Source organism: Ambystoma mexicanum, chromosome 6p, assembly GCF_040938575.1.
Source record: "Ambystoma mexicanum isolate Mex_15411 chromosome 6p, UKY_AmexF1_1, whole genome shotgun sequence".
NCBI lineage: Eukaryota > Metazoa > Chordata > Amphibia > Caudata > Ambystomatidae > Ambystoma > Ambystoma mexicanum.
Window position 1 is genome coordinate 355399056 of NC_090935.1, and position 24454 is coordinate 355423509.

The 24454-nt window shown below is 53.4% G+C and overlaps 1 protein-coding gene across 1 annotated transcript in view; it reads left to right on the plus strand.

Moving 5' to 3' along the window:
• The first annotated feature begins 5904 nt into the window (after positions 1-5904).
• LOC138511445 (zinc finger protein 845-like) overlaps positions 5905-24454 on the plus strand; it is a 59535-nt gene continuing 40985 nt past the window's right edge. The window contains exon 1 of the mRNA XM_069627124.1: positions 5905-6021. The gene's annotated coding sequence lies outside the window, so the exon portion shown is untranslated. The remainder of the gene's footprint in view (positions 6022-24454) is intronic.

Sequence of the window (24454 nt, forward strand, 5' to 3'; positions counted from 1 at the left end):
CGCAATGAGACCACACCATCTTCCGGTCAGGCGTCAGGAAGTTACGCGGCTCCCGAGCCCGGCTTACCTGCACATGCGCACTGAGACTACACCGTCTACCGGTCAGGAGTCAGGAAGTTACGCGGCTCCCGAGCCCGGCTTACCTGCACATGTGCAGTGAGAGCACACCATCTACCGGTCAGGCGTCAGGAAGTTACGCGGCTTCTGAGCCCGGCTTATCTGCACATGCGCAGTGAGACCACACCATCCACCGGTCAGGCGTCAGGAAGTTACGCGGCTTCTGAGCCCAGCTTCCTGCACATGCGCAGGGAGACCACACCGTCTACTGGTCAGGTGTCAGGAAGTTACGCGGCTTCCGAGTCCGGCTTACCTGCACATGCGCACTGAGACCACACCATCTACCGGTCAGGAGTCAGGAAGTTACGCGGCTTCCGAGCCCAGCTTATCTGCACATGCGCAGTGAGACCACACCGTCTACCGGTCAGGAGTCAGGAAGTTACGCGGCTTCCGAGCTCGGCTTACCTGCACATGCGCACTGAGACCACACCGTCTACCGGTCAGGAGTCAGGAAGTTACGCGGCTTCAGAGCTCGGCTTACCTGCACATGCGCACCGAGACCACACCGTCTACCGGTCAGGAATCAGGAAGTTACGCGGCTTCCGAGCTCGGCTTACCTGCACATGCGCACTGAGACCACACCGTCTACCGGTCAGGAGTCAGGAAGTTATGCGGCTCCCGAGCCCGGTTTACCTGCACATGCGCAGTGAGAGCACACCGTCTACCGGTCAGGAGTCAGGAAGTTACGTGGCTTCTGAGCCCGGCTTACCTGCACATGGGCAGTGAGAGCACACCGTCTACCGGTCAGGCGTCAGGAAGTTACGCGGCTTCCGAGCCTGGCTTACCCGCACATGTGCACTGAGACCACACCGTCTACTGGTCAGGTGTCAGGAAGTTACACGGCTCACAAGCCCGGCTTACCTGCACATGCACACTGAGACCACACCGTCTACCGTTCAGGAGTCAGGAAGTTACGCGGCTTCCGAGCCCAGCTTATCTGCACATGTGCAGTGAGAGCACACCGTCTACCGGTTAGGCGTCAGGAAGTTACGCGGCTTCCGAGCCCGGCTTACCTGCACATGCGCACTGAGACCACACCGTCTACCGGTCAGGAGTCAGGAAGTTACGCGGCTTCCGAGCCTGGCTTACCTGCACATGCGCACTGAGACCACACCGTCTACCGTTCAAGAGTCAGGAAGTTACGCGGCTTCCGAGCCCAGCTTATCTGCACATGTGCAGTGAGAGCACACCGTCTACCGGTTAGGCGTCAGGAAGTTACGCGGCTTCCGAGCCCGGCTTACCTGCACATGCGCACTGAGACCACACCGTCTACTGGTCAGGTGTCAGGAAGTTACGCGGCTTCTGAGTCCGGCTTACCTGCACATGTGCACTGAGACCACACCATCTACCGGTCAGGAGTCAGGAAGTTACGCGGCTTCCGAGCTCGGCTTACCTGCACATGCACACTGAGACCACACCGTCTACCGGTCAGGAGTCAGGAAGTTACGCGGCTTCAGAGCTCAGCTTACCTGCACATGCGCACTGAGACCACACCGTCTACCGGTCAGGAGTCAGGAAGTTACGCGGCTTCCGAGCTCGGCTTACCTGCACATGCGTACTGAGACCACACTGTCTACCGGTCAGGAGTCAGGAAGTTACGTGGCTTCCGAGCCTGGCTTATATGCACATGCGCACTGAGACCACACCGTCTACCGGTCAGGAGTCAGGAAGTTATGTGGCTCCCGAGCCCGGCTTATCTGCACATACGCACTGAGACCACACCGTCTACCGGTCAGGAGTCAGGAAGTTATGCGGCTCCCGAGCCCGGCTTATCTGCACATACGCACTGAGACCACACCGTCTACTGGTCAGCGTCAGGAAGTTACGCGGCTTCTGAGCCCAGCTTATCTGCACATGTGCAGTGAGAGCACACCGTCTACCGGTTAGGCGTCAGGAAGTTACGCGGCTTCCGAGCCCGGCTTACCTGCACATGCGCACTGAGACCACACCGTCTACCGGTCAGGAGTCAGGAAGTTACGCGGCTTCCGAGCTCGGCTTACCTGCACATGCACACTGAGACCACACCGTCTACCGGTCAGGAGTCAGGAAGTTACGCGGCTTCAGAGCTCAGCTTACCTGCACATGCGCACTGAGACCACACCGTCTACCGGTCAGGAGTCAGGAAGTTACGCGGCTTCCGAGCTCGGCTTACCTGCACATGCGTACTGAGACCACACTGTCTACCGGTCAGGAGTCAGGAAGTTACGCGGCTTCCGAGCCTGGCTTATATGCACATGCGCACTGAGACCACACCGTCTACCGGTCAGGAGTCAGGAAGTTATGTGGCTCCCGAGCCCGGCTTATCTGCACATACGCACTGAGACCACACCTTCTACCGGTCAGGAGTCAGGAAGTTATGCGGCTCCCGAGCCCGGCTTATCTGCACATACGCACTGAGACCACACCGTCTACTGGTCAGCGTCAGGAAGTTACGCGGCTTCTGAGCCCAGCTTATCTGCACATGTGCAGTGAGAGCACACCGTCTACCGGTTAGGCGTCAGGAAGTTACGCGGCTCCCGAGCCCGGCTTACCTGCACATGCGCACTGAGACCACACCGTCTACCGGTCAGGAGTCAGGAAGTTACGCGGCTCCCGAGCCCGGCTTATCTGCACATACGCACTGAGACCACACCGTCTACCGGTCAGGAGTCAGGAAGTTATGCGGCTCCCGAGCCCGGCTTATCTGCACATACGCACTGAGACCACACCGTCTACTGGTCAGCGTCAGGAAGTTACGCGGCTTCTGAGCCCAGCTTATCTGCACATGTGCAGTGAGAGCACACCGTCTACCGGTTAGGCGTCAGGAAGTTACGCGGCTTACGAGCCCGGCTTACCTGCACCTGCGCACTGAGACCACACCGTCTACCGGTCAGGAGTCAGGAAGTTACGCGGCTTCCGAGCCCGGCTTACCTGCACATGCGCACTGAGACCACACCGTCTACCGGTCAGGAGTCAGGAAGTTACGCGGCTTCTGAGCCCAGCTTCCTGCACATGCACAGGGAGACCACACCGTCTACTGGTCAGGTGTCAGGAAGTTACGCGGCTTCCGAGTCCGGCTTACCTGCACATGCGCACTGAGACCACACCATCTACCGGTCAGGAGTCAGGAAGTTACGCGGCTTCCGAGCTCGGCTTACCTGCACATGCACATTGAGACCACACCGTCTACCGGTCAGGAGTCAGGAAGTTACGCGGTTTCAGAGCTCGGCTTACCTGCACATGCGCACTGAGACCACACCGTCTACCGGTCAGGAGTCAGGAAGTTACGCGGCTTCCGAGCTCGGCTTACCTGCACATGCGCACTGAGACCACACCGTCTACCGGTCAGGAGTGAGGAAGTTACGCAGCTTCCGAGCCTGGCTTATATGCACATGCGCACTGAGACCACACCGTCTACCGGTCAGGAGTCAGGAAGTTATGCGGCTCCCGAGCCCGGCTTATATGCACATGCGCACTGAGACCACACCGTCTACCGGTCAGGAGTCAGGAAGTTACGCGGCTTCCGAGCCTGGCTTATATGCACATGCGCACTGAGACCACACCGTCTACCGGTCAGGAGTCAGGAAGTTATGCGGCTCCCGAGCCCGGCTTATCTGCACATACGCACTGAGACCACACCGTCTACTGGTCAGCGTCAGGAAGTTACGCGGCTTCTGAGCCCAGCTTATATGCACATACGCACTGAGACCACACTGTCTACCGGTCAGGAGTCAGGAAGTTACGCGGCTTCCGAGCTCGGCTTACCTGCACATGCGCACTGAGACCACACCGTCTACCGGTCAGGAGTCAGGAAGTTACGCGTCTTCCGAGCCTGGCTTATATGCACATGCGCACTGAGACCACACCGTCTACCGGTCAGGAGTTAGGAAGTTATGTGGCTCCCGAGCCCGGCTTATATGCACATGCGCACTGAGACCACACCGTCTACCGGTCAGGAGTCAGGAAGTTATGCGGCTCCCGAGCCCGGCTTATCTGCACATACGCACTGAGACCACACCGTCTACCGGTCAGCGTCATGAAGTTACGCGGCTTCTGAGCCCAGCTTATATGCACATACGCACTGTGATCCTCCAGCCAGGCGTCATGAAAAAAAAATCACGGCTTCTATACACATGCGCACAATGATCCTCCAATCTATTGCTCCGGTGTTAGGAAGGTGCAAGTTATATCCGCACTTGCGCAGGGTTCGCCTGCATTCTACTATTCAGCCACGATCTTCTTTTACGTATGCGTACCGAGGGGGTGCCGGGCGTCATGACGTCACTCCCTCTCCTACACATGCGCAGTGTGAAGTCTGCCTATCTCGCAGCTAGGCGTCAGGAACAGTGTTGCCAGGTCCGCTTATTATAAGCGACTTTGGGCTTGTTTTTGCCCAAAGTCGCTTATAATATTTGGAGGTCGCTTGTCGCGGTTTTCGTCCGCTTGTTGGACCCTCTGTGCGCGTGTAATTGGGCTTGTTTATATTGCTGTTAAGCCCATTACACGTCGCACAGAGCGTCCTGCACTGGGCTGCTGGCTGCATTTGACGGCAGATGCTGCTGTGTCTTGCTCTCGGGTGCGAACTGTATTTTGAATATGCTTAAGTGTTTGGCACTGATGGGATCGTTACTTGCCCACCAGGTGGCCCATCAATGCCAAATGCCTAAACATATGAAAAAAAACGCACTTTAAAAGTTTTGTCATGCAGGCAGACACACTGACATGTAAAGATGTAAAGAAGGGGATTGGTTTAGTTTAGCAAGCGTCACTCTATAGCAATATTATCCTGGTGATATCCCCAGTGCTGACGCATTATCCACTAACATCCTTTATTTATTTATTTTTTAAAAACTTTTTTTTGCAAGACTGGGTTAGAGGATTATTCAAATCTATATACAACATTTTCTCAGAAAGATGTATTCAGGAAGACCATGTTTCTTTTCAGCTTCCAATTGGCCATGTTACAATATTATATAGCGCCTTGGATTAAGGCGCTATATAAAACAATAAATACAAATATTTCAGGGCCGTATTATTTTGCAATCTGGGACTTCTAGTCACCATGCAATAAAATATTGTTGTTCTAACACACTATGTCAGTGTTCTGTCTATGTATGTTTTTCTTGTTGTGTTATGTTTCTTACTTTTGAGACCTTTCCACAACTTTTTAGGTGCACGCTTGTTTTTTCCGCTTATTTGGATGGGAGTCAGCTTGTTTTGGGCTTGTTTTTGAAGGGCATTCAGCTTATTTTTTCCTTCCGACCTGGCAACACTGGTCAGGAAGAGACGGGCATCTTTGCAAGTGCGCATAGTGAAGTCCTCCTATGTCGTGGACCGGCGTCATGACGTTCCCTTCTCTGCACATGCGCACTGTGACATGCGCAGTGTGAAGTCCCCCTTTCTTGCCTGTACATGCGCAGAGTGAAGTCCTCCTATCTCGTGGCGTGGCCTCGTGAAGAGGCGCGCTTCTCTGCACATGCGCAGTGTGAAGCCTCGTGAAACGGCTTCGCTTCCCTGCACATGCGCAGTGTGAAGTCCTGTATCTCGTGGCGTGGCCTCGTGAAGAGACACTCTTCTCTGCTCATGCGCAGTGTGAGGTCCTCCTATCTCGTGGCGTGGCCTCGTGAAGAGGCGCGCTTCTTTGCACATGCGCAGTGTGAAGCCTCGTGATGAGGCCTCGCTTCCCTGCACATGCGCAGTGTGAGGTCCTCCTATCTCGTGGCGTGGCCTCGTGAAGTGGCACGCTTCTCTGCACATGCGCATTGTGAAGCCTCGTGAAGAGGCCTCGCTTCCCTGCACATGCGCAGTGTGAAGTTGTCACTTCCTCCTCTTTTCGTGGTCATCTCATCTGACCGGAGAGACGGAGCCATTTTCTTCACATCGTGGACCCTCGTTTGCCACTGAAGTCTTGCGCGGCTGTGGACGGTGAGAGATTTCCCTCCTGACTGTATCCTGGACCCTGAGCTCTCAGGGGCTGCCTGGTATATACACCCCTGGGAGGGTAGTGCCACCCTGAAGTATCTGGGAATACACCCACATACAGCCCTCTAATACCTGAGACTAATCCCACCATGCCACCCTGCAGTAGCCTGGACTACTCCCACCATGCCCCCCCGCAGTAGCTAGGACTACCCCCACCATGCCACTCCCTCAGCAGTAGCAAGGACTACTCCCACCATGCCACCATGCAGTAGCCAGGACTACTCTCACCATGCCACCCTGCAGTAGCCAGGACTACTCCCACCATGCCACCCTGCAGTAGCCAGGACTAGGCCCACCATGCCCCCCTGCAGTAGCCAGGACTACTCCCACCATGCCCCCCTGCAGTAGCCAGGCCTACTCCCCACCCCGCAGTAGCCAGGACTAGCCCCACCATGCCACCCTGCAGTAGCCAGGCCTACTCCCACACTGCAGTAGCCAGGACGACTCCCACCTTGCCACCCCGCAGTAGCCAGGACTAGCCCCACCATGCCACCCTGCAGTAGCCAGGATAGGCCCACCATGCCCCTGAAGTAATGAGGAGACGACCCAGGGAAGCTTTGTATAAGCTTTAATGAAAGGCCCCCGGTGGGTGGGCTGCTATGATGTGAAATGAATTGAACACTCTGAGTGAGAGCGTTCAATTCCAAACATTCCAGACTGACGTAAGGTCAGTGTGTACATATCATAACATCTCCCTTACAAGGAAGAAAGAAGGGGAAGGAAGAAATGGGAAAAAAGGGAAAGGAGGACAATGAAATATAACTGTAACACTTTCTCATCAGGAATATAACTGTAAGATTTCCTCGTAGGAGGTTTCTTCTTGGCAGTAGACTGCAGTGCTTAGTGCATCAGTAATAAACGTAGTCATCGTTATAATTTTGGATGATTCTCCGGTTCCTCTTAGAGAGGCTGACTGTAGGTTCAGAGGTCACGTCACTGTACTCATCACAGTCTTGTTGATGTGTGTCTTCTGGCTGGATAACCTCTCTCGTTAGTATGTCCTTACTTGTACTGGGCTTTTTGTGGTCTCTCTCTATTTTCACTAGGTCATCGCCGGACCACTTCTTTCCATCCTCCAACAGTACAGATTTGCCAAAGCATCTCATTACCCTTTGCGGGGATCTAAAGCGGGATTCTCCCTTGAGGATCTTCTTGGGTTCTTTAACACAGACCAAATCTCCTTCTTGAATTGCCATCTTTCTTACTTTGTTTTTTGAGTCATAGTATGTTTTGTATTTGTTCTGTTTCTCTCTTACACATTCCTGAATGTGATCCATGTCCAATCTCACCTCTCCATTGTCCATAAAGATCCAGGCTGGTCTCAGTCGATTGTAGGCAACTCTGCCTCTCATCATTGTGAATGGTTCAACACTGGTGGTGGAGTGTGGAGTTGTCCTGTATGCGCATAAGGCCTCCTTGAGCGTCTCTTTCCACGGAAGTGTGTTGACGATGGCTAATTGAATCACACTTTTCACTAGCCTGTTCATTCTCTCTACGAGGCCATTGGAGATTGGATGGTACAAGGAGGTGGTGATGTGGTGGATAGCTTTGTTTTTGAGGAACTCCTGGAATTCTAGTGACAGGAACTGTGACCCATTGTCTGAGACTAGTTCTTTGGGATCACCTTCCCTATTGAATATGTCCGTTAGGAATTCAGTGATTTTCTTTGTGGTTACGTTTGTCTCTGCTACACCCCACTCTGTCCATTTAGATGTATAGTCTACTAAGACTATAATATAGATTTTGACCGCTTCTAGATTTTTGAATGGCCCCATGATGTCTATGGCCACTTTAGACCATACATTCTTTGGGCTTTCAATTGGCTGTAATGGTGTTTTCCTTGTGGTTTTGGACTTGTCGCTTGAGGAACAGGCGGAGCAGTTTTTGACTAACTCCTCTGCTTCCCTCCACATGTTCGGCCACCAATAGTTGCACCTTAATCTGTTCTTGGTTAGGCTTCTCCCCAGGTGCCCTTCGTGTGCCAGATCTAGCAACTTTTTTCTGAGCTGCATTGGTGGGTTTAATCTGTCACCTCTGTAGATGTGTTATTTGTCCATGTATATTTCTTGCCTGATGGGAATGAAGTCTGTAAGACTTTGGGATGGCGTTGTCCAATCGTCTGCTATTGCTTTCCTAATTTCTCTTTGCTCAGGATCACTGTTTGTTTTGCTTTTCCACTTATCGATGGGAATGGCTGGGTTTATGGTTGCTATTATGTCTTGGTCTGGATCTTCAGGTTCAGTGTCTTGATTGGTCAATAGCCTGGAGAAGCAGTCAGCCACTCTATTTTGTGTCCCTGGAGTGTAACATATGTTGATGTTGTATTGCATAATATCGAGGATCCACCGTCTTATTCTCGGGGATATGAGATGTGGTGTCTTTGACTGAAGAATGTGTACAAGTGGTTTGTGGTCTGTTCTGAGTGTAATGGGTAAACCCCAAATTAGATTCCGAAAATGCTGCAGGATCCACCTACCTCCCAGTGCTTCTCTCTCAATCGTGGAATAATTTAATTCTGCTCCCTTTAGTACCCTGGATGCAAAAGCAATCGTTACTTTGCCCTTGCTATGGATTTGCTCCAGGACCCCACCTAGACCGATCTTACTGGCATCCACCGATATGATTGTTTTTGCCTTACAGTCAAACATACCTAAGGCGGGTGCTTGATTGATGTTGTGTTTTATTTCCTCAAATTCTGTTTTGCATTTTTCGGACCAGTCGAACTTGTTCATCTTGTTCATGATACTCCTTATGTTCTTGGTCTTGTCGGCATAGTTACCTACAAATTTTGAATAGTACTCGGTCATTCCAAGAAAGCTTCTCAATTGGTCTTTGTTTATCGGTTCAGCAATGCTTAGGATGTTATCTATTAGTTCTTTCTTGATGCCATTGGAGTCTATGGAGTGGCCAAGGTAGGACACTTTGTTGCATTTGATGTTGCATTTTTCTAATTTTAAGGTGAGGCCACTTTTCTCAATCACTCTTAATACGCTGGTAAGTATTGCATCGTGTTCTTGTTCTGATACAGCCGATATGAGGATATCGTCTTGGAAACAATGTACTCCTTCCAAACCCCCAAACAGGTGTGACATTAGTCTTTGGAACACAGCAGCGGCAGATGCGAGACCAAAAGGCATCCTCTTAAATCTGAATGCCCCTAGAGGAGTCACAAATGAGGTGAGGCTTCTGGAACCCTCTTCCAGGTCTATTTGGTGATATGCAGATGAAAGATCTAGGGTACTGAAGTACTTCGCTGGCTTCATGGTCGTTAACAGCTCAGATATGTTTGGGAGGGGGTGCCTGTCAATCCATATGTTTTTGTTTAAGTGTCTCACTCAACGCACATTCTTATGGAGTTATCCGGTTTCTTCACAAGCACTATGGGAGCAAGCCATTCTGAGCTTTCAATGGGTTGTATAATGTCCTGCTCACATAAGCGCATTAGTTCTTTATTGAGTGCTTCTTTTGTTCCTATGGGGACTCCACAGACTCTGTGGGCTACAGGAATGGCCCCTTTCTTGAGAATGATCTTATTCTGAAACCCCTCCAGGAGTCCAATTTTTTTAGAGAACACTTTGGGAAACTGTATTGCCTCGCCGGGATGGATTCTCACACAAAGAGCGGCTTGATCTTCCCAGCCTACTATGGATGAACCTTTATTTGCTATGAAAAGCTTGCAGTAGGTCGTTCTGTCGCGGAACTTAAGTTGTACCCATGTATATCCAATAATGTCAATGGGACTTTTCCCGTACCCTGTAGCTCGTACTGTGGTGTTCTTTAAATCACTCATTTTACCAGATAGCTCAGACAGAAAGGTTTCTACACCAACCATTGTGTATGGGGATCCTGTACAGGCAGTGACACTCCGTTGATCTGCATGTTGACCCAAGGGCCCTTGGAGTGTTGTAAAGAGGTGACGGTCAATATTTGTATGGGTGGGCTCCTTATGTTAACAGTTAGCATCTCATCGTGTTCCTGAGTATTTTCGACAGCTCGCACAGTGCCTCTCGTTGGCCTGGCAAATGGCCTCTTAAAACCACTCGACCTGCCTCTTGTATTTTTGCACACTTTGGCGAAATGTCCAATCTGATTGCATCTATAGCGCTCGACAGCTGCTGCAGGGCACTCTCTGTCAACGTCGCTGTTTCTGCCAACCACATTTTTGGCATCGTTGAGAAGGTTGATTGAAGCGTAGCGAGTTCCTCCCTCTAGGTGGATAGGGCCTCAAGGCATGCGATGATGTCTTCCTTACGAGGGCTGTTGCAGGTTCGCTTATATTAGCTTCGATGGATCTCACTTCAGAGGTCCCTGCCTGGTCGAATCTCTCCTTCAAGCAACGGTCACCCAACTCAATGCTCCCGGCGATCTCAGTGGCCTCCTCCAAAGATGGGTTCTTGGATTGCCACAGTCTCTGTTGAATTAGTGGATTAGCAACATTCAGCACCAGCTGATCTCTGAGGTATTCATTTCCGACACCAGTGAAGTTGCAAGTCGACATGAGTGTCCTGAGAGACGCAAGGAAGGCATCAACAGTTTCACTTTTCAATTGTTTTCTGGAGAAAAATCTATACCTCTCCATGACGACGTTTGTCTTGTTGCCGAAATGTTTGGATAATTTAGCCAGTGCGCTTTCATATTTGCAGTTGGCGTTGGCGTCACCCCCTGCATCATCTGGCTCAGGAAGCGCCCTGAATATCCTGAGGGCCTCTGCCCCAGTACAGTTAAGTAGAGTCGCCTCTTTGAGGTCATCGCTGAATTTGTTACCACCAATGGCCCTCAGGTAAACCTGAAAGCCATCTATCCACTGTTCCCAGGGACATGTGAGAGTGCCAGGACACGGAAGAAACTTGGTTGGTGGAGGAACACTCTGCATGGCGGTGCACAAAGAAGACGCCCTATGAGATCAAGTGGGGCTGCGGGGGATGGTTCCGGCTTACAGGTGATGGATAAGTGGCTGCGTGTGTGTCCTACAGACTAGCCCTCTGGACGCATGCCATGGTGCGCTTCGGTAGAAACCTGCGTAGGTGGGGCACAGCACGTTGTGCACAGCTATGGATGGAGATGAGATGCCTATGGAATATTCTGTGCTGCAAAGTCTCCAGGTGTCAGTATAATGAATGGGTCTCGGCATGGACTGTGACCTCACAATGGGCTGACATGTAGGATGGCTGGTCCTGGAAAGTCTTTAATGGAATGTCCAGATCGGGTTCTGAAATTGGATCACAATGGCAGCAATGAAGGCTTGAAGCAGAGTGAAAGTTCCTGAAATTCCTTCTTGCTGCGTGCGCACAGCAGGGCAACAAAGTGGCAGCTTTTGAAAGAGAGACAACGTTCTAATCAGGGCAGCGGTGTCAGTTTCAATGGCAAATGAGGTGTATTTAATTAAAGCTCAAACAACCAACAAAAAAAATGCGTGCGTTTGTATGAAAACGCGTGCGTTTGCGTGACAGTTCAAAAATCTTAGTTATGTCCTTCCTCCCCCCACCTCTGACCTGATGGCTGGACAGCTGTTCTGCTGCGTGGAGCACCGTTGAAGCCGAATTTTATGAGATGTGCGCCGCTCTGAACTCCCAGCAGGGAGGAGCGGCGCCCTTCACTGGCCTCTCTCGTGTCTCGTCTGGCAGCCGGGTGGGGAGGGCAGGACAGAAGGTGCGGCGCAGGATGCAGTGGGAGCAATGGGTACAAGATGGGGCAGGCAGGAGCATGGAATGTGAACCGCTCAAGGGGCCTTATGGGGTGTTCCTCGTCGCCATTTGAAGTAATGAGGAGACGACCCAGGGAAGCTTTGTATAAGCTTTAATGAAAGGCCCCCGGTGGATGGGCTGCTATGATGTGAAATGAATTGAACACTCTTAGTGAGAGCGTTCAATTCCAAACATTCCACACTGACGTAAGGTCAGTGTGTACATATTATAACAGCCCCCCTGCAGTAGCCAGGACTACCCTCACCATGCCACCCTGCAGTAGCTAGGACTATTCCCACCATGCCATCCTGCAGTAGTCAGTGTTGTACCCTGGGGAAGCCCTGTGATGGTGTGCGGGCCTCCCAGGGTCGGGGTAACAGCGCGCACGGGTGGGCGCGCAAGAACACACGCCGGAGACGTCTGCTCGTTCCGGTGCTCCGGCGCGAACTGCCGGGCACCGCCTTTATTAACTAAACACGCATGCGCCGGCCCGCTGGGCCGCGCATGTGCACTTCGTGTACCATGTACACAACATCCCTCCTTTTCCCCCCAAACAACAAACACATTGAACAGGGGAGCCAACATGGCTCAAATCAAACTGTACTTAACAGGTTTTGTTACTCATGCTGCTGAGTCCATGATGAAATCTTGGAATCTTTGCGGTGGACGACGTCCTTCCCTGCGCGGGTACCTGGGCGAACCTCTCTCGGGGTTCTCTGGTCCCCCGGGGTCCTCGGGCGGCTCACCGCCTCCATGCGGCGCCTCCGCTGCTTGTCCTTGGTCAGGATTGGTTTCTTCATCCGCTGCCACGGGTCCTATGCGCTTGAAGAAGGATACGTTTCTGGTTACCGTACCTCGCGCATTCGCAGCTGTGACCATTGACCCTTTGACATGAGTGACTCCCATTGGTTGGGTTTCGTAAGTCATCGAGAGTTTTCCTTCCGGTTTCCTGTTCCGGACTAGGACAGTGTCTCCTACCGCTATCTCTTTTTCTGGCAGCCTCCGCCTTGTTGTTTCGTTCTCGTTTCTCGCTGCTCTATCTACTGTCACCCGTGCGCTATCGATCACCCCTGGGTGTCGGTCTCCCGCTTCGGGTATCAGCCCTCTGGGTATTCGCCTGAAAAGCGCCTCGGTGGGTGCGATTCCGGTGGATCGATGTGGGGTGGACCGGTACTCACGAAGAAAGTCAATTAGATTGTGTCGTAGGTCCCCCCCCCCCCCCCATTGACAGAAATACGAAAAATTTTGTTTAGTGTCCGCATGAATCGCTCCACCTCTCCATTGGCCCTTGGCCATAGCGGGGTTACCTTCCGGTGCTTGATGCCTCGTTCATCGCAGTATCTGGCTAACCGCTGTCCTTGGAACGGCGCTCCGTTGTCTGAGCAGATCTCAAAGGGGAACCCATGGGTGGCGAAAATTTTGTCCATCGCCAGGATGGTGTGATCACTGGCGGTGTATTCCACGAGCTCCACTTCCGGATACCTCGTCCACTGGTCTGTGACCACCAGGAAATACAGGCCCCTTCCGGTCGAGCCGAAGTCTGCATGTACCGTTCCCCATGGCACGTCGCTCCGCTCCATGGCCTGAATGGGTGGGCCCCTTTCCACAGGACTCGTGGCCTGGCAGGGAATGCAGGTCCTCACAAACTCGGCCACCCTGTGCTCCAGATCGGGAAACCAGACCTTCAGCCTGAGGCGTGCCTTCATCTTGGCCATGCCTTGGTGCCCTGTGTCGGCCAACTGGAGGACCCTCATGACCAATGACCTGGGGATCACGATCTGCTGCCCTCGCAGTAACAGGCCGTCCATGGACACCGAGAGCTCGTGTCGAGCTTTCCACAGCAGTTGTAGGTCCCTTTGTACCTCTGGGTTCCTCCTGGCATTGTTCAAAAGGATGTCCCGCCACTCTCCTGTGGCCACCGCCCTTTTCACTCTTAGGAACGCCTCGTCGGAGTTCGAGTCGTCCGCAATGTCCTGTCTCGATAAGGCCTCTGGCAGGGCCGATTCAATGACGAGATGTACAGCGTCCCCAGCGTCGGTTATCTCCACGGGACTCTGGATATCCCTCGTGCCTGGATGACGGGAAAGGTAGTCGGCTGGGTTATGTGTACCTGGGCGGTATACCAGCTTGACGCCGTATTCAATGAGGGATAGCATCCATCTTTTGATGCGGGGAGGCGGCTTGGATGATGTTCCTGACAAAATAGGAATCGGGGGTTTATGGTCCGTTATCACGACGACAGGTTTGCCGAGGATGTAGATTCTGAAGTGTTTGCACCCCCACAGGATGGCAATGGCCTCCCTTTCTATCTGGGAATATCTCCTCTCCGTGTCGGTGAGGGCTTTGCTGGCATATGCTATGGGCCTCATGACCCCTAGTTCGTCTGCCTGCATGAGGACTGCCCCCAGTCCCACCGGGCTGGCATCGACCACAATCTCCGATTCCCGGCTGGGGTTGAAATAGGCCATTGTCTCCTGCTCTGACAGGGCTTCTTTGATGGCCTTGAATCTCGTTGTTCATTCTCAGTCCACTGCCAAGCCACGTCGTTCCTGGTAAGTGCCCTCAGTGGTTCCGACAGAGAGGCTAAGTCCTTGATGAAACGGCCGCAGTAGTTGACCATCCCTAAGAAGCTCCGAACTTCTGCCGGTGATGTGGGTGGAGGCGCATCTCTAATGTCCTTCACTTTTCCAGGTTCCGGGGATATGCCCCCCGCATGGAAGGTGAACCCAAAGAATTCCAGTCGGTCTTTTAGGAATTCACACTTTTCTTGGTGCAGGGTTAGACCCACCGCCTGTAGTCTCTCAAAAGTGTTCTCTAGCCGTTTAAGGTGTTCAATTTCCGACCTGGCGAAGACCAAGATGTCGTCGGACATGTTAATGACACCTTTCAGTCCAGGCAGGGCTCCTCTGATGGCGTTTTGGAAGACCTCTGCTGCGGACGAGATTCCGAAGTTTAGTCTTTTGTACTGGTACAACCCCTCGTGAGTAGTGAATGTCGTAATGTACCTCGACTCGGGGTGTAGCTCTAACTGGTGATACCCAGACCTGAGGTCCAGTTTAGAGAAGACTTTGGCACCTTGGAGTTCTCCGACGATGTCATCTAGAGTGGGTGTGAGGTGACGCTCCCTTTTGATGGCGGCATTTGGGAGTCTCATATCCACGCAGATGCGTACTGCCCCCGGCTGCTTCGGCTTTGGGGCTACTACGATGGGCGAAACCCAAGGGGTGGGGCCTTCCACTCTTTCAATGATGTCCCGGTCGACCAGCTGTTGCAACTCCTCCTCCACTTGGGCTCTTAAGTGAAAAGGAATCCGGCGATGTTTGAGGGCTGTCGGCCTTACGGACTTGTCGATGTGTAAGCGAGTGGGCTCTGCATTCAGCTTTCCAATGCCCTTGAAGAGAGTTTCAAATCTGTGTAGCATGCTTTTCAGATCGGCGTGGTATACTCAGAACGTGAAGTGGGCAATGTCGAGTGCTTCTGACGCCGCACAGCTCAACAGGGAATGTGGGCTGACGCTGGTGACAAAGAACCTTGCTTTGATGGTGTTTTGTCCATGAGAAACCGGGGCTACGAACACACCTTGGATGGGTACGGGCGTTTCCCCACGAACGCATATATTCGCGCCATGGACGCTGACAGCTCCGGTGGGCCTGGCAGGGCCTCATAATGTTTGGTGGCTAGCACACAGACCGAAGCCCCAGTGTCTGAGAATGGGGGTGGGGACGTCATCGATGTTAACAGTGCATGTGGGTTGGCGTCTCGTGCCAGGACCTTTTACAATGCTTGAGATGAAGAAAATCTCTTCCTCCTCCTCCTCCTCTTCTTCTGCTATGTCCAGGTCCTGCAGACCCTGATCGATCGATGAGATGCCTCTCACTCTGCGAGCGCCTCCCCGTCCAACTCTCTCCGGTCCTCTTCCTGCCGCTACAGGGGCGGCAGCCCGGCACATCCTTGCATAATGCCCCGGTGTGCCACACCGGCCGCACGTTCTCGACTTTGCTGGGCATTCACCTCCGTGGGGGAGATCATACCCACAGTAGGAGCAAGATGAGGCGTTGCCTGGTGTGGGCGGGGCATCAGGCCTTCTCGACGCCCATTTCGACCTTCCCACTGCTGAACGTCCCACAGCAAATGCGTCTTCATCATTCTTCGGTCGCGTGGCAGCGTCCATTTTCGCACCTCTGGCTTCCGCCAGCTCATGTGCTCTTCCCAGGTCCAAAATTTGCTGGAGGGTCAGACCAGGTTCTCTCAGTACTTGCCTTCGAAGTTTGCTGGAGCTGCACCCCTGCAGTAGTTGGTTGCGGACCATTTCTTCCTCATCGACCCATCTGCAGGAGGTCGCCAGGTGTCTCAGACGGGCACAGAATTTGTCTAGGGGCTCGTCGTCTAGGTGTCTTTCGGCGCCCATGACAAATCTATCAAAATCCACATTAGCCATGGGGAGAAAATGGTCTTTGAGTGCCTGCTTGACAGCATCATACGTAACCACGGGGATGACGAGGGAATTGTAGATTTTGTGGACTTCTGCGCCTGCCGAGTAGATCATGGTCGCGATTTTGGTGTCATCATCGTTCACCCCAGATACCCTGAAGAACATATCTAGCCTCTTGACCCACAGCAGCCACTTCGGGCCCAGTTTGGAAGGGGGGCCAGTAGTATCGAATTCAGGCATGGGGGCTAGGGAGCTGCGAGATCTGCGCGGGATTGGGGCAGCGGCACCCTCATCATCAGTGTCTTCGCCCATTTCTGCGTCACATACTCACAGTTGTCTTTCTTAGAATGATGGGCGGCTTGTCCTGGGCTCGTAGTAGTGTTGGGGTGTAGAAACCCACTTCTTTCTTCTTTAATGCCACAGCCCTGCGCCTGCAGGACTGTGGGAGTTCCAAAAATTATCAGTGTCCCCTAAACACAGCTGGTAGGTGGCGCACGAGCACCCTTTCGGGCCGCAACCACTGCCGCTACGTGTGAAGAGAGGAGCGAGCGAAATCAAAATGGCCACCGGCACTCCGCGGGTCCGTAATACTGAAGAGCTTTCCGTCTCTCCGAGGCTGTCGGAGCAGGGAAGTAGTCCGTACCTCCTCGTCGCCAGTGTTGTCCCCTGGGGAAGCCCCGTGATGGTGTGCGGGCCTCCCAGGGTCGGGGTACCAGCGCGGGCGGGCGCGCAAGAACACACGCCGGAGACGTCTGCTCGTTCCGGTGCTCCGGCGCAAACTGCCGGGCACCGCCTTTATTAACTAAACGCGCAAGCGCCGGCCCGCTGGGCCGCGCATGCGCACTTCGTGTACCACGTACACAACATCCAGGACTACCCCCACCATGCCACCCTGCAGTAGCCAGGACTAGCCCCACCATGCCACCCTGCAGTAGCCAGGACTAGGCCCACCATGCCCCCCTGCAGTAGCCAGGACTAGGCCCACCATGCCACCATGCAGTAGCCAGGACTACTCCCACCATGCCACCCTGCAGTAGCCAGGACTAATGCCATCATACCACCCTGCAGTAGCCAGGACTACTCCCACCATGCCACCCCGCAGTAGCCAGGACTAGGCCCCCCATGCCATCCTGAGCTCTCTGGGGCTGTCTGATATATATACACCCCTGGGAGGTTATACATGCACACCCGACTGTCAGTGTGTAGTGCCACCCTGCAGTAGCCAGGACCAGGTCCCCCATGCCACCCTGCAGTAGCCAGGACCAGGTCCCCCATGCCACCCTGCAGTAGCCAGGACTACTCCCACCATGCCACCCTGCAGTAGCCAGGACTAGGCCCGCCATGCCACCCTGCAGTAGCCAGGACTACTCCCACTACGCCACCCAAAATGCCACCTTGCAGTAGCCAGGACTACTCCCACCACGCCACCCTGCAGTAGCCAGGACTAGTCCCCCCATGCCATCCTCAGCTCTCTGGGGCTGTCTGATATATACACCCCTGGGAGGTTATACATGCACACCCCGACTGTCAGTGTGTAGTTCCACCCTGCAGTAGGCAGGACTACTCCCACCATGCCACCCTGCAGTCGCCAGGACCAGGCCCACCATGCCACCCTGCAGTAGCCAGGACTACTCCCACCCTGCAGTAGCCAGGACTACTCCCACCATGCCACCCTGCAGCAGCCAGGACTACTCCCACCATGCCACCCTGCAGTAGCCAGTACTAGGCCCACCATGCCACCCTGCAACAGCTGGGAATACATCCACACACAACCCTGTAAACTCTGAGAATACACCCGTCAAACCACCCTATAATAGTTGAGCCTACACCCATCACACCACCCTGTAATAGATGTGCCTACACCCATCACACCAACCTGTAATAGCTGAGACTACTCCCATCACACCACCCAGTAATAGGTGAGATTACACCCATCACTCCACCCTGTAATAGCTGAGCCTAAACCCATCATACTACCCCGCAGTAGCTGAGACTACTCTGCGGATACCACCCTTTAGTAGCGGGGACTACTCCCATCACACCACCCTGTAATAGCTGAGACTACTTCCGTCATACCACCCTGTAGTATCAGCATACCACTGTGTAGTAGCTGAGACTACTCCCATCATACTACTCTGTAGTAGCCAAGGTTACTCCCATTATCAACTCGGTAGTAACTGAGATTACTGAAATCATACCACTCTGCAGTACCTGAGACTACTCCCATCAAACCACCAGTAAAAGCTGAGACTACTCCCATCATACCACCCTTTAGTAGCGGGGACAACTCCCATCAAACCACCCTGTAGTAGCTAGGACTGCTCCCGTCACACCACCCTGTAGTAGCTGGGACTGCTCCCTTCATGCCACCCTGTAGTAGCTGGGACTGCTCCCGTCATGCCACCCTGTAGTAGCTGGGACTGCTCCCGTCATGCCACCCTGTAATAGCTGGGACTGCTCCCGTCATGCCACCCTGTAGTAGCTGGGACTACTCCCATCATGCCACCCTGTAGTAGCTGGGACTACTCCCATCATGCCACCCTGTAGTAGCTGGGACTGCTCCCATCATGCCACCCTGTAGTAACTGGGACTGCTCCCATCATGCCACCCTGTAATAGCTGAGACTACTCCCATCCTGCCTCCTTGTAATAGCTGGGACTGCTCCCATCATGCCACCCTGTAATAGCTGGGTCTACTCCCATCATTCCACCTTGTAATAGCTGGGACTGCACCCATCATGCCACCCTGTAGTAGCTGGGTCTACTCCCATCATGCCACCTTGTAATAGCTGGGACTACTCCCGTTAAACCACCCTGTAATAGCTGAGACTACTCCCATCCTGCCACCCTGTAATAGCTGGGTCTACTCCCATCATTCCACCTTGTAATAGCTGGGACTGCACCCATCATGCCACCCTGTAGTAGCTGGGTCTACTCCCATCATTCCACCTTGTAATAGCTGGGACTGCACCCATCATGCCACCCTGTAATAGCTGGGTCTACTCCCATCATTCCACCTTGTAATAGCTGGGACTGCACCCATCATGCCACCCTGTAGTAGCTGGGTCTACTCCCATCATTCCACCTTGTAATAGCTGGGACTGCTCCCATCAAACCACTCTGTAGTAGACAAGACTACTCCCACCATGCCACCCTGCAGTAGCCAGGACTACTTCCACCATGCCACCCTGCTGTAGCCGGGACTACTCCCACCATGCCACGCTGAGTAGCCAGGACTACTCCCATCATATCACCCTGTAGTAGACAAGGATACTCCCATCATGCCACCCTGCAGTAGCCAGGACTAGGCGCATCATGTAACCCTGCAGTAGCCAGAACTACTCTCACCATGCCACCCTGCAGTAGCCAGGACTACTCCCACCATGCCACCCTGCAGTAGCCAGGACTACTCCCACCATGCCACCCTGCAGTAGCCAGGACTACTCCCACCATGCCACCCTGCAGTAGCCAGGACTACTCCCACCATGCCACCCTGCAGTAGCCAGGACTACTCCCACCATGCCACCCTGCTGTAGCCGGGACTACTCTCACCATGCCACCCTGCAGTAGCCAGGACTACTCCCATCAAGCCACCCTGTAATAGCTGGGACTACGCCCGTCTTACCACCCTGTAGTAGCTGGGACTGCTCCCGTCTTACCACTCTGTAGTAGCTGGGATTGCTCCCGTCACACCACCCTGTAGTAGCTGGGACTACTCCCATCATGCCACCCTGTAATAGCTGGGACTGCTCCCGTCTTACCACTCTGTAGTAGCCAAGGCTACTCCCATCATGCCACCCTGCAGTAGACAAGGCTACTCCCACCATGCCACCCTGCAGTAGCCAGGACTACTCCCACCATGCCACCCTGCTGTAGCTGCGACTACTCCCACCATGCAACCCTGCAGTAGCCAGGACTACTCCCATCATGCAACCCTGCAGTAGCCAGGACTACTCCCATCATACCACCCTGCAGTAGACAAGGCTACTCCCATCATGCCACCCTGCAGTAGCCAGGATTAGGCCCATCATGTCACCCTGCAGTAGCCAGAACTACTCCCACCATGCCTCCCTGCAGTAGCCAGGACTACTCCCACCATGCCACCCTGCAGTAGACAAGGCTACTCCCATCATGCCACCCTGCAGTAGACAAGGCTACTCCCGTCACGCCACCCTGTAGTAGCTGGGACTGCTCCCGTCACACCACCCTGTAGTAGCTGGGACTACTCCCATCATGCCACCCTGTAATAGCTGGGACTACTCCCGTCTTACCACCCTGTAGTAGCTGGGACTGCTCCCGTCTTACCAGCCTGTAGTAGCTGAGACTACTCCCACCATGCCACCCTGCAGTAGACAAGGCTACTCCCACCATGCCACCCTGCAGTAGCCATGATTATTCCCACCATGCCACCCTGCTGTAGCTGGGACTATTCCCACCATGCCACCCTGCAGTAGCCAGGACTACTCCCACCATGCCACCCTGCAGTAGACAAGGGTACTCACATCATGCCACCCTGCAGTAGCCAGGACTAGGCCCATCATGTCACCCTGCAGTAGCCAGGACTACTCCCACCATGCCACCCTGCTGTAGCTGCGACTACTCCCACCATGCAACCCTGCAGTAGCCAGGACTACTCCCATCATACCACCCTGCAGTAGACAAGGCTACTCCCATCATGCCACCCTGCAGTAGCCAGGATTAGGCCCATCATGTCACCCTGCAGTAGCCAGGATTAGGCCCATCATGTCACCCTGCAGTAGCCAGAACTACTCCCACCATGCCTCCCTGCAGTAGCCAGGACTACTCCCGTCATGCCACCCTGCAGTAGACAAGGCTACTCCCGTCATGCCACCCTGCAGTAGACAAGGCTACTCCCGTCACGCCACCCTGTAGTAGCTGGGACTGCTCCCGTCACACCACCCTGTAGTAGCTGGGACTACTCCCATCATGCCACCCTGTAATAGCTGGGACTACTCCCGTCTTACCACCCTGTAGTAGCTGGGACTGCTCCCGTCTTACCAGCCTGTAGTAGCTGAGACTACTCCTATCATGCCACCCTGTAATAGCTGTGACTACTCCCGTCAAACCACCCTGTAATAGCCGGGACTACTCCCACCATGCCACCCTGCAGTAGACAAGGCTACTCCCATCATGCCACCCTGCAGTAGCCGGGACTTCTCCCACCATGCCACCCTGCTGTAGCCGGGACTTCTCCCACCATGCCACCCTGCAGTAGCCAGGACTACTCCCACCATGCCACCCTGCAGTAGACAAGGGTACTCCCATCATGCCACCCTGCAGTAGCCAGGACTAGGCCCATCATGCCACCCTGCAGTAGCCAGAACTAGGCCCACCATGCCACCCTGCTGTATCCGGGACTACTCCCACCATGCCACCCTGCTGTATCCGGCACTAGGCCCACCATGCCACCCTCCCACCATGCCACCCTGCAGTAGACAAGGCTACTCCCATCATGCCACCCTGTAGTAGCTGGGACTGCTCCCGTCACACCACCCTGTAGTAGCTGGGACTACTCCCATCATGCCACCCTGTAATAGCTGGGACTGCTCCCGTCTTACCACCCTGTAGTAGCTGGGACTGCTCCCGTCTTACCAGCCTGTAGTAGCTGAGACTACTCCCATCATGCCACCCTGTAATAGCTGTGACTACTCCCGTCAAACCACCCTGTAATAGCCGGGACTACTCCCATCCTGCCACCCTGCTGTAGCCGGGACTACTCCCACCATTCCACCCTGCTGTAGCCGGGACTACTCCCACCATGCCACCCTGCAGTAGACAAGGCTACTCCCATCATGCCACCCTGCTGTAGCCATGACTAGGCCCACCATGCCACCCTGCTGTAGCCGGGACTACTCCCACCATGCCACCCTGCAGTAGCCGGGACTACTCCCACCATGCCACCCTGCAGTAGACAAGGGTACTCCCATCATGCCACCCTGCAGTAGCCAGGACTAGGCCCACCATGCCACCCTGCAGTAGCCAGAACTAGGCCCACCATGCCACCCTGCTGTATCCGGGACTACTCCCACCATGCCACCCTGCTGTATCCGGGACTAGGCCCACCATGCCACCCTGCAGTAGCCAGAACTACTCCCACCATGCCACCCTGCAGTAGCCAGGACTAATCCCATCATACCACCCTGCAGTAGCCAGGACTACTCTCACCATGCAGTAGCCCGGACTGCTCCCACCACGCCACCCTGCAGTAGCCAGGACTACTCCCATCATACCACCCTGCAGTAGACAAGGCTACTCCCACCATGCCACCCTGCAGAAGCCAAGACTACTCCAACCCTGCAGTAGCCGGACTGCTCCCATCATGCCACCCTACAGTAGCCAGGACTACCCCCATCATACCACCCTGCAGTAGACAAGGCTACCCCCATCATACCACCCTGCAGTAGCCAGGGCTAGGCCCACCATGCCACCCTGCAGTAGCCAGAACTACTCTCACCATGCCACCCCGCAGTAGCCAGGACTAGGCCCATCATGCCACCCTGCAATAGCATATACTACTCCCATCATACCACCCTGCAGTAGACAAGGCTATTCCCATCATGCCACCCTGTAGTAGCTAGGACTTCTCCCGTCACACCACCCTGTAGTAGCTGGGCCTGCTCCCGTCTTACCACCCTGTAGTAGCTGAGACTACTCCCATCATGCCACCCTGTAGTAGCTGAGACTACTCCCATCATGCCACCCTGTAGTAGCTGAGACTACTCCCATCATGCCACCCTGTAGTAGCTGAGACTACTCCCATCATGCAACCCTGTAGTAGCTGGGACTACTCCCGTCAAACCACCCTGTAGTAGCTGAGACTACTCCCATCACACCACCCTGTAGTAGCTGAGACTACTCCCATCCTGCCACCTTGTAATAGCTGAGACTACCCACGTCCAACCACTCTGTAGTAGCCAAGGCTACTCACACCGTGCCACCCTGCAGTAGCCGGGACTAGGCCCACCATGCCACCCTGCAGTAGCCAGGACTACTCCCATCATACCACCCTGCAGTAGCCGGGACTAGGCCCACCATGCCACCCTGAAGTAGCCGGGACTAGGCCCACCATGCCACCCTGCAGTAGCCAGGACTACTCCCAACATACCACCCTGCAGTAGACAAGGCTACTCCCACCATGCCACCCTGCAGGAGCCAGGACTTGAGTGGGTTACCAAACATAATTATGTTGGATTTGTTGGGATTGATCGCTTTGGCTGTAGTCCTATATGGGTGTTATCCATCAGTGTTATATCGTCAGCATATGCCAAAAAAAGAGCTTGCACTTGTCTATGGCAGGAGAGACAAAAGTTGAATTTTCCATAAAGGCAGGTAAATCGGCAAGATATGAATTAAAAAGAGCAGCCAAAAGACACCCTTGCCTTACCCCTTTAGCTGTGGGTATCAAAGAAGTTAAGTCACCCCCCTAGATTGATTCTAACCTGGACTGTTGTATGCTCATGGAGAGCTATAATGATTTGCAGCAGGCCCATCGGGATATTCCAAGATTTAAATTTAGTCCAGAGTTTTAACCTATTAACTAGGTCCAAAGCCTTTGACAAATCAATCAGGGCAATGTAAGTAGGTGATGACATTTATTGTTAAGATTGTGCTTTTACAATGTAAAGGCACAATCTTACATCAGTCCGTTGAGAGCTCTTTACGAAAACCCACTTGGAATTTGGAAATTATATGGTGAGTAGTAGCCCAATTTTCAAGATCTTGTAGAACCAACCTAGCAAAGACCTTAAGATCGCCATCCTTTAGAGCAATTGGACGATAATTTACAGGATCTGATTTTAAGCTTTTTTGTAAATTGAAATCACTATTGCTTGTTTCCATGACTTGGGTATCTTAGAGGTATTGATAATCTTCTGGAAAAGTTTGCTAAGAATAATTGCCCAGTTGTGAGGTTCAGAAGTAAAGATTGTGTTAGGTAGGCCGTTGAGACCGGCTGTACGAGATTTGGATAGATGTCTAACTATTAGCAATATCTCATCTTCAACAATATTGAGCATCCATGGAATATTGCAACAATATTGAGCATCCATGGAATATTGCAATCTGTGTGTGTGTGAAGATGTATTTTGAATGATGTTATCTGAGAAGTAAGTCTCCCATACAGCCGCTGGTATAGTAGAAGTTTGGCGGCCAGTTTTATGGTTATTGAGAGCCCAAATTGTTTTTGTTTGAGTTGGTAAAAGCATTGAAAGCATTTACTGACCGTCATAAATGTTGCGCAG